This window comes from Amblyomma maculatum, chromosome 5, assembly GCF_055883805.1.
Source record: "Amblyomma maculatum isolate TAMU_Amacu chromosome 5, ASM5588380v1, whole genome shotgun sequence".
Taxonomy (NCBI): domain Eukaryota; kingdom Metazoa; phylum Arthropoda; class Arachnida; order Ixodida; family Ixodidae; genus Amblyomma; species Amblyomma maculatum.
In genome coordinates, this window is record NC_139348.1 from 108,182,261 (window position 1) to 108,193,369 (window position 11,109).

The 11,109-nt window shown below is 43.7% G+C and overlaps 1 pseudogene; it reads left to right on the plus strand.

Annotated features, from left to right (window-relative positions):
- Positions 1-327: 327 nt before the first annotated feature.
- LOC146189180 (legumain pseudogene) lies at positions 328-1,656 on the plus strand (annotated as a pseudogene).
- The last annotated feature ends 9,453 nt before the right edge of the window (positions 1,657-11,109 follow it).

The following is an 11,109-nucleotide window of genomic DNA, read 5'->3' on the forward strand; positions in this document are numbered from 1 at the left end:
TGCTTCTTGGGGACCTGCAGCAAATACACACGTGCTTAGTCCATCTTCAGTGGCACGGTAGCAGCAACGTAAGTAGTCAAACTTAAGGAGGTACTATCAGTCGTGCAAACAAATTATCAGCAAGAGAGAATGTTCTTGCCCCATAAATATCCACTTCGATAGAGTGCAGGAGTGGACAACTGTAATGTTCCGCTCAAAATAGTACCGCCTTCCAGGTGGCGCTATCACTCAAGTGCTCCCATTTTTGCGGCCCCACTGGCGCAGCCTAGCGACAAACTCTTCCCTTTAAAAAGGCCATCCGGTTAGAAAGGCAGCCAGAAAGAAATAATGGCACTGCTGATCTTATTCCTGGTCGCGTTGGGGTCAGTGGGAGTTTTATCCTCTCCACAGTTTCGCTCCTCTAACTCCGCCCTGCAAGACGAAGACCCCCCGACGAATCCCTGGGCTCTCCTTGTTGCTGGCTCCAAGGGATATGACAACTACCGGCACCAAGCAGACATCTGCCATGCATACCAAGTGCTGCATAACCAAGGTGTTCCTGACGAGCGCATCGTAGTCATGATGTACGACGACATCGCCAATAGCCCAGAAAACCCGACGCCCGGTGTCATACTCAACCATCCTCATGGACCGAACGTGTACAGGGGAGTTCCGAAGGACTACACCAGGGATTTGGTCACCGCGAACAACTTTCTTCATATACTTCAAGGCAAGCCCGTGAGAGGTGGAAGTGCAAAGATCATTGCGAGCGGCCCAAATGACCACATCTTTGTATATTTCTCAGGCCACGGAGGACCTGGGCTTATTGGTTTCCCGACAGGCGGCTACTTGGGAGCAAACCAGTTTATCGACGTGATCAAACAAATGCATCGCGAGAACAAATTTTCGAAGATGGTCATTTATATGGAGGCTTGTAACTCCGGATCCATGTTCAATCAGCTCCTTCCAGACAACATAGATGTCTATGTCACGACGGCAGCAAATCCCCATGAGTCTTCATACTCTTGCTACTATAGCGCACAGAAAAATACAGTCTTGGGCGATGAGTACAGTGTTAAATGGATGGAGGACTCGGACAAAAAGGATTTGACCAGAACGTCGCTCATTGACCAATACCTGTTAGTCCAACGAGAAACAAAAGGAAGTCATGTCATGATGTACGGTGACATCTTCCTCGGGGGATATCCACTCAGTATGTTTCAAGGCAACATGATGGCGATGCCAGTAGTGCTTCCGGAGGTACCATGCGATGCCGTTTCGAACTTTGATGTACCCATCGCCTTACGGATATTAGAATTGCGGAACACCACGGACCAGATTAAGAAGACCCGCTTGGAAGGCGAGCTCCGGACATTACTGGACAAGAGGACCATCTTGGAAGAAAAGGTCGCCCAGATAGCATCGCTTCTTGCTGACGGAATTGCAGAGAGATCGTCGGCACTATTATCGTGCAGCAGAAATCCAGTAATTTCGACGTGTTACGAAAACGCTGTTGCCTACTTTAACGAGAAATGTTTCAATCTCTCTGATAATCCTTATGCACTGAAGCACCTCTGCGTATTTGCCAATGTTTGCCAGTCTGGGTATTCGCTAGCGTACGTAATTGCCGCGATGAACGCTGTCTGCAGACAGCCGTCAACGCTGGGTGTTGTTTAACGGTTACATTTGAGGCTTTACAAACTTCATTTTCTTGCACGAGGGGAGGGCAGTAAAGGATGATGATGCAAGAAAAATACAATCCACTCTATTTAGAACCCAACCTGTGCATCTATGCGTAAATGATACCTGCGTAGTAAAATTAATGCGTGGTTCTTTAAGGCCTGTAGCTTTAGTAACGTTTCACAATTTGAAAAAATGCAGCTCGTTTGTTGAAGTTTTGAGTCCATTGCTTATGGTCATTACTGCACTAGTGTAGATGCAGTGTGACGTCAGCCGTCAACTTATGTAATAAGTGGAAGGCATTCACCCTGGTGGTAGACCGAAATTGCGTAGTGACTGCTGTGTTCTAGAACGGAGCCATGCGGCGGGGCTTGCGACATCGACCACTATGCTTACTGTACTCCAAGTGCTATCTGTAGCTTTTTGCGTGCGTGGAAAATGTAGTGTGGTTACGGTAAAATAAATTTTCTTTCAAAGCAATCGAAACGAGATGTCTTATTTCGAATTTGAAAAGACCGCGCATTGACGCATCAGATCGCGATCTCTTTTGTGTCCACGTCTTTTTTGCCTGGTATTCATCAAAAACTAATTGACAAAACAAAATAATCTGTGAGGCAATATTCCAGGGTTTTACTGAAAACCATGCGGTAGGGATATTAGGACGGAAAATAGAGTGCCGACTAATCATTTGAAACAGTAATGTTCTAAGCGATTGGGAAGAAGGCCCCAATAATAATAATAATAATAATAATAATAATAATAATAATAATAATAATAATAATAATAATAATAATAATTATTATTATTATTATTATTATTATTATTATTATTATTATTATTATTATTATAATAATTATTATTATTATTATTATTATTATTATTATTATTATTATTATTATTATTATTATTATTATTATTATTATTATTATTATTATTATTATTATTATTATTGTTACTATTATTATATCAATATAATTATTATTATTTTATATCAATATTATTGTATTATTATTATTATTATAGGAAGGAAGCTTCCTTCCTGGTTTTCAAGGGAACTGATAATGGCGTTAAAACTTAAGGAACGGGCCCATCGTAAGGCGAAACGCCCTGGGTTTGACAATTGGACAGATGAGTTTCGCCGCTTGCGTTCTCTTTGCAAACGCTTATAAAAACGGTACCACGACTCATATCTTGAGTCTTTAGAGAGGAGTGCCTTTATTCGTCCTAGTCCGTTCTGGCGATACATTCGCAAGCGTTCCATTAAATAAGATTCGAGTATCAGCTTAGTTGACTCTCATGGGTTGGAAATTCTGGATGTTGCCGACAGTTTTGCCCAACATTTTTCCTCCGTTTACAACCCTCCACATTGTGATTCCGTTTTCCTCCCATCTAGCGCACCATCTAATTCCGTTCTTTTTGACGAGGAGTTGATAACTGCGAGTCCTAAGCGTCTGAGAGCACCTTTGTCTCTTGGACCTGATGGCATTCCAGGCGCCATAATAAATGCCTTCAGTTGTAATTTTGTACCAGTATTGACTGCCATATTTAATAACTGTTTAAAAAATGTTGCCTTTCCTCGCGTGTGGAAAATGGCACGCGTGTTTCCTGTCTTCAAGTCACGAAACAAATCTGATGTTTCCAATTTTCATCCGATTCCTCTTCTATGTGCAACCTCTAAGCTTTTTGAATTAGCTTTGCACAGCGTACTTTCCTTCCATCTCAGACATATCATAATACCTAATCAACATGGCTTAATATTGGGTCGCTCTACGTCTACCAACCTAGTCACGTTTATGACGTATGCCTCTGCAGTAGTGCTTCAGAGAGGTCAGGTTGACACTGTGTACTGTGATTTGAGCAAAGCGTTCGATGTTGTTACTCACTCACTACTTCTTGAAAAGCTTCTATTATCTGGTGTCGAAGTTTCACTCGTAGCCCTCCTACGCAACTATCTCCTTAATCGCTCCTGCTTTGTCTGTGCCAATGTACAGACTTCCTTTGTTTAACCTGCAACCAGTGGAGTTCCTCAAGTTTCTATAATAGGCCCGCTTCTCTTCTCCGTTTTCATTAATGACGTTTCCTCCGCGATCAATAACTCCTCGTTTCTTCTTTAGGCTGATGATATAAAAATATTCAAGGTCATACATTCTTCACAAGATTGCTTATGGTTTGGCTTGGTTTGTAGGGTTTAACGTCCCAAAGCAACTCAGGCTATGAGAGACGCCGTAGTGGAGGACTCCAGAAATTTCGACCACCTGTGGTTCTTTAACGTGCACTGACATCGCACAGCACACGGACGCCTTTTTTTTTCGCCTCCATGGAAAAGCAGCCGCCGAGGCCGGGATTCGATCCCGCGTCCTTGGGAGCAGTAATCGAGCGCCGTAACTACTGCGCAACCCCGGCGGGGCCAAGATTGCTTATGTTGCTGGAATCGGACCTATCTGCTTTTTCTGATTGGTGTGCGAAGAATAGACTTACTCTTAATTCTTCCAAAACTAGGGTTGTCACATTTACTCGTAAAACGCACAACTTTCTCTACCATTATTATGTGAATTTTGTGCTGTTGGACAGGGTTGATGAAATTAAAGACATTGGCGTACATTTTGACCGCGCCCTCAGCTTCTCCTCTCACACTAAACGCATTGCTCCGCGGGCTATGCGCACACTCGGATTAGTTTTGCAGACTTTCGAGAGAGTTTCGTACTCCACTTCCGTTCTTAAAACTATACCTGTCCATATGCTTGCCGCTCTTAGAGTACGCGTGAGGTGTTTGGAATGGCACTTGCAAATCGAACTTGGACAAGGTTTACAAAGTAATGCAAAACATTTTAACGGATATATCGATGTCGCTTTCTTTTCGCAACTTCCTCCTCTCGCTCCACTAGGAGCACCCACTCCACTAGGAGTCTTCCTTCTCTTCACTGCCGTCGTGTCAGAGTTGATATCGTTTTACTGAACAATCTCCTTCATGGCCACATTATGTGCCCTAAGTTCTTAAAATACATCCTACTGCGCGTTCCGCGAAAGAGCATTAGGGAATTGAAACCATTTCAAGTTTCTCCGTCTCTTCATTCCCATTCCCCTCTGGACAAAATGCAGTGGTTATTTAACTCTTTTTGTCCTCACCTTGACACCTTCCAAAACTCGCTCTGTTCATTTACATTGGATATTCGTAGCGTTGCATTCTAAATAGTACTTTATCACATATAACTCCCACTTTCTAGCCTAAAATATTGTATTTTATTCACTTTTTACTTTTTCTCCTGTTCAATGCTGTCTGTATCTTGAACTGCTTTTTATCCGTTTCTTATTTATATTTTAACTGTAAACTTTATAATCTTACTGTCCCGCGTTCAACTTAATTATTTCCCTGTATTTCTAGCCTGTGTTTTAAGCGCCACGCACTTGTTACGCCTGGAATGGTTGTTTATTTTATGTATATTTCTATATTACTATATTCAATTTCAGCTATTTGTTTTTTTCTTTCTATTTATCCTTTTTGTTCTTTCGTGATGTGCTCAACAACTCTCTCTCTTTGTATATAAGCATACTACTCATTGATTCCTTTCTTTCCGTGACACTTTTCATCTCAGTTTCATTTCATGTGTTATTTGTTTCTTCTTTGTGTTCTATCTGTGTGTGTAAAACTTGTGTGTGCATTCTCATTTTTTGGGGGCTGCAGCACGAAGACCACATGGTTGTTCCGGCGCACATGCAGAGTGATTGATTGATTATTACTGATAATATTCACTAAGTTATTATTATTGGACGGCGCTCGAAGCTTTTCGCCATTCATTGAAGCTGTAGCTTTGTGCAGCTTTGTTGATGCCTCAAATTCCTGAGTCAAGCCGTCGGAACGTTGACGTTATAGACCCAATACTCTGTAAAGCAGTTATTTGCAATTTATGAAACTGATTACGTGAGTCTCACAGTGTCTTTTAGTGCAGTCTATATAATTTTAGTGCCTAAAATTTTTTAAGTATGATTATTTTTAATAATTCATTTGAGTGCAGTAATAAGAAGGATTAAAAAGAGAACTAGGAATGTGTACAAAATCCGAAAAAAAAGCATAAATTGAATAACAATTGAAGGGGTGTTTGTTTTTATAATTGCAATGCACCGGATTCAGTAGCTGGAATCAAGATGTTTTCATGGAAGCCCATCATAGTCGCTATAGCACGTGTAATTCACAGTGATTCACTTTCCGTTCCTGCATTTCGGCGGTTATTTCAGTTATATCGATGTGAGAAGGGTACTGCATTTTCAAAGTTCGGCGGAGCTCAACATGTTTGTCACTTTGAGACACGTTAACTATTCGCTGGCTCTCTTCCCGCTTAAAATATATAGATTTATCATTCATTAAGGAATGTTTGGAATCTTTTTAAAGAAACTTTTGCGCTACTGCCTTTGTACATGAGCTCTCGGAAAACTAGGTGATAGCATCACTGGTTATTTAAGATATGGGAATATGAAATATACACATACTGAGCATACATGACGCAAGCGAAACGAAAGGCTTTTGAGTTAGTATTATGTCCATTGGAATCTGATGGAACTAAGTGCCTTGATTACAGACGTTAAGAAACTACGCCCGCGAGGTACAGCACAGAGGAGCGAGAAGAGTAGAAACGTAGAGCACAGAGTGCATTGCGGGAGACGCCGATCAACTCTCTTGCTTAGGCATTTTAAGCCGGTCTTTGAAAAAAGCGGAAATAAACTGTGAAAGCACTTGGGGAATTAATGTCACCGACTGCCAAACTGTTTTCGTCCGGGGAAGAATATGGATTACGGCTCCATAAGGCTGAGGAGGAATGGTTACAGCGCCGCACTGCGGCGATGGAAACCTGCTAACGTTATATACATCCGTCGCTGTATTATGTGGATCTCATTCTACGAATCCATAGAGGGCAACGTGGTGGCTGACAGGAGAGCCCGAGATCATGCATTCCGACCCCCGTCGCCGTCCACTTTCAAACCGTCTTCTCCACAAGTATACGGCGAAATCTTGAATTAAATACGTAACCCTGTCGCATTAAATGCGTAGCCCTTGCCCGTCGGGATGCCTCTATATGGCGAAGCATGCAAGTCCACACACTACCAAAACTAGCTCGTCATTTTAAACATTTTGCCCGCGCAGTACCCGAAAAATGCATGTCCAGCCTGCAGAGAGATTTCCTACATCTATACATGGTTTTGAATCACACAGAACAATGCAAATTATGCCGGTTACAGGAACTTAGCCATGAGCAGTGGGAGGCGAAGCTGGCGCACACAGAGCTCCTCCTTCAGCACAAGCTGAAAGGTCAGGCCTGGAGGGTCGTATTCGACGATGGTTTAAAGGAAAAGGATTTGTTTCTGAGCTGGTTGGTGGAACATGATTGTAAGAAACCACAGCCAACGAAAAACACCACACACAAAGGATCGCACTTACACAAGGATGAATAACAACTGAGCTTTATTGATGGAATAATAGGCACATATATAGTGAAAGGAGGGGGAGGAGCAAACCAAACGGGGGGTTATATGCTGTTTAATGCAGGCAAACGGAAGTCTCGTCACAGGATAAAAAGTGCAAGTGAGATAAAGCCACTGAAATACGGGAGGTGTAAGGGGCCACTCTGAAAAGCTAAAAAGACAGAAGTTAAAAACAAGTGGAAAGCAAACAACTAGCGAAGGTAACAAAACGATGTTGAGAGCAAGCGCGAAGGCAGCCAAAAGCCAGGTAAAGAAAGGACCAGGCCAAAAAGTATAAAATTGACGGAGATATTTAAACTCTTTATTTGTCAGTGCTACGGACGGGGTGCTGATGCCCTCCTCCTTGTGATTGGCAATCACCACAGCCTCCAAAACTTTGCGTGCTAGCGCATCATTCCTTCTAGCTATGAAAACAGATTCCTGCAAAAGGGGACAGCATTCGTTTGGCAGACAATGCTTGCAATGCAGGCCCAGGCTGCTTCTGGAAACGTTCTTAACCAACCTCCCGTTTTCCATTGCGCACTCGTTGAGACATATAGGTAGCGAAGTACTGGAAGTAGTAGGCGAGTATGTCTACTTAGGACAGGTAGTAACCGCAGATCCGGACCATGAAAATGAAATAAGAATAAGATTGGGATGGAGCGCATTTGGCAAGCACTCGCAGATTATGACTAGCAGCTTACCGGTATCGCTCAAGAGGAAAGTATACAACAGTTGCGTCTTGCCTGTACTCCCCTATGGGGCTGAAACATGGAGGCTAACCAAAAGAGTTCTACTTAAGTTGAGGACAACCCAGAGGGCTATGGAACGAAAAATGGTAGGGGTAACATTAAGAGATAGGAAGCGTGCAGAGTGGGTCAGAGAAATAACTCATGTTACCGACATTCTAGAGGAAATTAAGAAGAATAAATGGACATGGGCAGGACATGTAGTGCGAAGAGAGGATAACCGATGGTCGCTGAGGGTAACAAACTGGATTCCAAGGGAAGGAAAGCGTAGCAGGGGGCGGCAGAAAGTTAGGTGGGCGGATGAGATTAAGAAGTTCGCAGGGGTCAAGTGGATACAGCTAGCACAGAACCGGGGTAATTGGAGATATATGGGAGAGGCCTTCGCCCTGCAGTGGGTATAGTCAGACTGTTGATGATGATGATGATGAAACATATATCAGGCTGTCCAATATACACCATACCACACGACACAGGAAACTTGTAGACAACGCCTACCTCATATGACGTGTACAGCTTTTGACATATATCCCATTTGGGCTCCGCTATCTTGTTCACATTCGCGCACATAGAAATGGCCTTCCTAGGCGCGAAAAGAGGAAAGGCACATCACACTTTGCGGTAACGTTCTTGCGATTGTGCGCGAGACCATGCGTGCATGAAATAACTTATGGTTTTCAGAAATTTCCTTGCGTGGGTGAGCCGATGTTTCGGTTGATGGTAATGCGTTTGTACCGCCGCAGCAACTTTTCGCACACAGCCGATAAACTTTTTGCGGGTAACCAGCTTGTATCAGTCTGGCTGTCTGTGTGGCGAAGCTAGAGCCCATCTGGTGTTCGCAAGACCGCTCCAGCACAGATTAAAGGGCCAGTGACGCCACTGCTCGCTTGACGATCTTCGACTGGCTGGATTCGTAAGGAAGGAACTGTTTATTGGCGCGGGGCTCATACTTTCAGCAAACATGGCTAAGGCCGAAACTTAGAACTAGGTCTAAGAGCCGGATGCTCTGTTTGTGAGGAAGTTCAGATGTGAAAGCCAGATAAGGACAACAGGCATGGAATGGCTCTAGATGCTGCCCTTGCAGATACAGGCTTCATCGGCACACAGAACAAGAAAATCGTCGACGTAGCGAAAAAGCACCAGAAACCGACTGTCGCAATTTGCTTCCTGCACCCCCACCCAAAAGGCAGCTAAAACACTGAACACAAGAGGGACGCCACCCGAGATCTATGCAGACACCGCTTTTCTGGATGAAACACCTACCGTCGAAACATACGACCATTGTCGTCATGTAGGTGCAAAACAACGGCAAGAAGTCATCCAGTGTCATACCGGCTGTGTTTTGGAAAGTAATAACACGTTGCTCTTCCGCCGCTGCGCGCACTTCTGGATGAAGGTTTGCATGGGGTATGAAATAAAACATGCCTTCTATATCGAAGGAAGATCCAGATGCAACGCCTGCACCCTGCTCCCGTAGAAAGCGGTTGACAGAGACTGAGTTGCTGATCTTAAACGCATCTTTCGGCCTTGATTGTGATAGGTGCTTTGTGTGGAAATTCGAAACGTGACCTTGCTAAGTGCACCTCTCCGAAACTATGACACGAAATGTTATTGGATTCTTGGATGTTTTAGCTGTGAAAAAAATAGAGAGCGCGCCTTTTTTGGTACCATTCACTCGACTTGCGAGCTTGCAGAGGGGAAGAAAGAAATATATTAAGCATCTCGCAGAGCACACTAAAAAAATTTCAATTCATAAGCAACCCTGTCACAAAAAACATTAGTCATATTAATCTCGACATCTCGACCCAATTCGCACTGTGTTGAAATTTCGTTCTCAAGAGTACATTTTACGGTTATAAGCCGCTTCAAGTAGTAGCGAGGCCCCTTTCAAGTTTGCAACAGAACATGAACGAGAAAAACGTTAACATTTCAGAGCTCCGCGAATCCCTCAAAAGTGGGGCAGGCCTGCTGTTTCACCACTTCCCGGCCTAGTGTGCGGCGCGTCGTCTGCCATTCATTCATTCATTCATTCATTCATTCATTCATTCATTCATTCATTCATTCATTCATTCATTCATTCATTCATTCATAAACCTTTATTCATGAGGATGACCTGAGGCCTAGAGAGCTATCCGCATGCTAACTCCCAAAGTGGCCATATAGTGGCGCTTCCCGACAACAACGACAGCAGCTCCTCGCAAATTGTTATCCCTGTAACGGATTATCATAGCGTGCATAGGGCGCCATTATACATTTTTCTACCTTCCAGTTTTAAACCACTGCTTGAATTTATTTGATGGCGCGAGAGCCCTCCGTTAGTAGCATAGATGTTCAGCTTGGAGAGGTGATTCCTGGCTTTGGAAAGGATTGCAGTCACGAGAGAAAACGTCCTTCGACGTGTCGCGAACTTCCTCGTTGGTAACCGTGTATCACCGTTGCATTTATAGGCACACTCTACTGTCGGTGCTATCGAAACACACGCCGAGCCCCAGGCAAAGCACTTAACGCTCTATCAGATTGCTTCGCAAGGGGTGCCTGGGTCACAATTTTCGAGACGGCCCTCTGCTGAGGGCGGTGGCTGGTTACAATAACAAAAACAAAAAGATTCCAGGGAAAGCCACTTTTTTGGAAGAACTTCTTCGGATCGAATAAAATTTGCGTAAATTCGTAAAGTTGCGTAAATTCTCTAAGTCTATCCAGGGCATCATAAGTTTTCGTGCCCTTTACACACTTTGGTTCGCCCGTTCCTCATTTCTTTTCTTTTTAGTGTTACCCGCATTTAATCGCTATCAGTGCTTTCTTGTTCCTCTCGAGTCTTTCCGTATCACTACTTTCCAGTAACTGACAGCCATTCTATTCATCGGATCCGTGGTTTCGGCAGCAGTTCAATTTCATTATGCGAATGCAACGCATTAGCGCCATGCCTTCTTGTTTTATAACATTGTTACACGTCTCCTATTCGCACCCTATAGTTTAACGCCACAACGTTAAAGCACCTTTTCTTTACGTTAGCCGGCACCGGCTACGCCGTAGTCGGCTTTACGATCAAGGGTTAGCGAGCATGCATTTTTGCAGGTGGTAATTCGCCGATTACTTGTTGCAGGAACTGATTGACCGGGGGTTTGTGGGACGAAATTGATCACATCAACTAGCCTCCTTGGCAGGATCTGCCGATTCAAAAATCTTTGAGATCCAAGGCTGGAGATGAAAATTGAACCACGGATCTTTAGACGCCTGTGGTAAACGCTGC